General features: G+C 38.2%; 1 non-coding gene across 1 annotated transcript; it reads right to left on the reverse strand.

Annotated features, from left to right (window-relative positions):
- Positions 1-2,845: 2,845 nt before the first annotated feature.
- On the reverse strand, positions 2,846-2,952 carry LOC145168046 (small nucleolar RNA R71). Its single transcript, XR_013741640.1, has one exon. It is a non-coding gene; the product is annotated as a small nucleolar RNA R71 (small nucleolar RNA).
- Between the last annotated feature and the right edge of the window lie 401 nt (positions 2,953-3,353).

The raw sequence follows: 3,353 nt of genomic DNA on the forward strand, positions 1-3,353 counted from the left end.
CAACCAAAGGAGGTACCGCAGTCTACTCCAACCACTGACTCCAGTACTACCTCTGAAGACAAGACTGATATTGTGATTTGTCACAAATGCAACAAAGAGAATCACTTTGCAAGAGATTGTAAGGCCAATGTAGTAAAAGACAGAGCATTCTATCTTAGAATGGCTCAAGAGTTGGAAGATAAGGAAAAGGCAAGGGCATACGTAGCCCATGTCAAAAGAGACCATCAAGTTTGGTCATCCGGAGATGAAGATGAAGCCATCAGCAGTGTCAAAGGAAAAGGGAAAATCTACACGCTGGCAACTGCGGATGATGATGAGTCTACAAAGCTGGAAAAGAACTACTACTACATGGCAAAGGATGGAACTCTAAGCATCGTCGAACAGGTAAAACTCATGATCCAAACTCTAAACTATAGCATGCATGACTGTCAACCATGCATAGATGATCTTAATGACACTTGTGCTGCCGTCCTTACAGACTATAACAAAGCCTTAGATGAGAAGAACATTGCGTCCTGATATGGGCTTAATTAATCATAGAAATCATTCATTATCTTATTAATTATTGTTGATTTTATAGCATTTTATGAACAAAAGGTACTTAATTAGCTTAATATTTCAATTTCAGCAATAAAAGACATGCTCGGGTGAAAAAGGAAGATGATTGAGTTATTGGAAGCTTGGAGATTGAAGACTGAAGAAAGAAGGATGTTGCTGGACAGCTTGACCCCTCGTCGGTGTTTTGGCCATATCTCATGAACCGTAACTCCGATTGACGAGATTCAAAATGTTCTAAAAACTAGACACAATTTCGGACGCTTTCATGTTTTGAGAAAATGTTGTTTCCAAGAGAACTCGACGAGTTGACCCAAAACTCGACGAGTTGGTCAGAATGTTCCCGATTCGAGGATGCCTTGCCGTACACGCTGTATACGCGAATTACTGAAGAAACTCGTCGAGTTATTCTAAAAAACTCGACGAGTTGGATTGATTTTTGGTAACTATAAATAGATAACTTATAGGCCCGAAAACCTAACTTTTGCTGGAGGCTAGCTGCGACTTTTCAAGATCAGAAGGGTTCTTGGAGCTGCTATTTTCGAGATTTCAACATAAGAGACAATTTCAAAGAGAATCAAAGGCAAATAATCATTCTTCTTTTCTTAATCTTTGTTTTGAACCATGTTTGAATCAGTAGATTTTGATTTTAGGTTATTACTTGCTGTAGATATGAGCTAAAAGCTTTTTACTTCTGTTTGGATGAGATAATCTTATGAATATGGTTTGATTGAGTGGTTGAATTGATATTAATTTGGTTATTCATCTTGTTAAGCTTATTAAAGATCCTTATGTATTGATGATAAATGTTTTTAGTTAACAAATAAGTGATTGAGCTGCATGAATATCTTCTTGATTACTTGATTCATATAGTTTTATGAATATAAGATTGTATGCCTAGGAATAGTGAATATGAAACTAGGGTTAACTATAAAATATGTAAATCAATGTGTGAGCATGTGTGATGAACACCCATACATGAGTTGATTGAAGTGAACAAATTTGATTAACTATTGTTATAAGTCTTGCTTGATACGAACTGAACACTAGGAAACTTGTTAATTTAATCACTTGATCACTGTTTGAATTAACTTGTCTACTAAAGGATTGGTAATAATGAACATGAACCCAATCACATTAGGAATCGGTAACCATTGACATATTAATTCATTGCACTTGCCACGAAATCAACCATAGGAATAAGTTAATCGAATCTAAACAGAAGTCTCTTTTATCATTGAATCTTGTTGTCCTTTCTTGTTCTTCTTAGTTGTTAATTGTCTTTGTTTGAGTCTTAAAGTGCTTGATTAAGTTTCTAGTCTTGCAAAACTAGAGAAAAACCCCCTCTTTTATTAATTGCTTTTAATTAGGTGATACTAGTACTTAATTTGATTGTTACCGTTCCCTGTGTTCGATACCCTACTTGCTTAAACTAAACTACTATCGATAGGTACACTGCCTGTGTGTGTTTGTTTACATTTGAGTTTGTTAGGATTAAAACTAGTGCGCTTTACACACATCAAGTTTTTGGTGCCTTTGCCGGGGAACGGTTCTAATAATTATCTTGTTTTCTGGTATTATCGATCCTTTGTGTTAGATCTTTCTTGCATAAAGTTACCTGTTTTCAGTTGTTATTGACTTTCTGTATTTTTTGCATTAAACTCGTCGAGTTGCTTCTAAAAACTCGACGAGTTTATTTTGTTTTCAGTTTCGTAAATTCTTCGTTTTTGTTCGTTTTACGCTTGTTTTTCTGTTTTGTTTCAGGTTTTTATGACCCGAGGCTCCAGTTCTGCACTAGTGCCACCCGTAGAAGATCCGGAGTTGATTATTCGCAAAAAAGAGGAAAAACGATCGAGTCCGACACATCCACTTTTGGTGAAGAAAGCAATTCCGATCAAGAAGACAACATGGCTGACATCGCCGACATACCGATGGGAGACTACAAGAAGCGCATAAGAGATGGTATCGGGCCGGGACTCGTGCAACCAGCAATTCCAGCTACCGCCAATTTTGAGCTGAAGGGTCACATCCTAGCACAACTAAAAGACATTCCATTTTATGGAAAGGAGCACGAAGATGCTTACAAGGATATTGAAGAAGTTATGGACATTGCTGACTATTTCCACATGCCAAATGTGCCTCGCGATACTGTTTTGCTACGGATGTTACCGATTACATTCAAGGGAGCCGCGAAGGAATGGTTGAAATATTTACCCCCGGATCCATTACAACATGGGAAAAGATGCGCGAAGAGTTCATTGACCAGTTTTGTCCACCTTCTAAGATTGCTAAATTGAAGAAAGCAATTGCTAACTTTGAGCAATTGCTGGGAGAATCACTCTATGAGGCATGGGAGAGATATAAGGGGTTAATAAGAAATTTCCCTCAAAACGACCTAAACGTGCAACAAGAGGTTTCCATCTTTTATGATGGTGTGAACGTCACAACTAGGCAATTACTAGATTCCCAAGGACCCCTCAAGAAGAAAGCACCAGCCGTCATTAAAACATTGGTAGAAGAATTCTCCGAACATTCAAGAGAGTACCATAATCCAAGGAACGATACAACTAGAGGCGTGGTTAACTCAGTTTCCGATGACATGGCGGCAATGATGGCCAAACTAGAAAGTATGGATCGTAGGATGACAAAGATGGATCAATCCATCCATGCCATAAGGGTGGGTTGTGACAATTGTAGCGGTCCCCATCTTACTAAGGGTTGCGATCTTGATGAGAACGGCAACCGGAAGGCACAAGTTTGTTATTCGAGCGGCGATAGATTTGATGATGATTGGCGAA

Source organism: Lactuca virosa, chromosome 3 (genome assembly GCF_052849685.1).
Source record: "Lactuca virosa cultivar CGN04683 chromosome 3, Lactuca_virosa_CGN04683_v6, whole genome shotgun sequence".
NCBI lineage: Eukaryota > Viridiplantae > Streptophyta > Magnoliopsida > Asterales > Asteraceae > Lactuca > Lactuca virosa.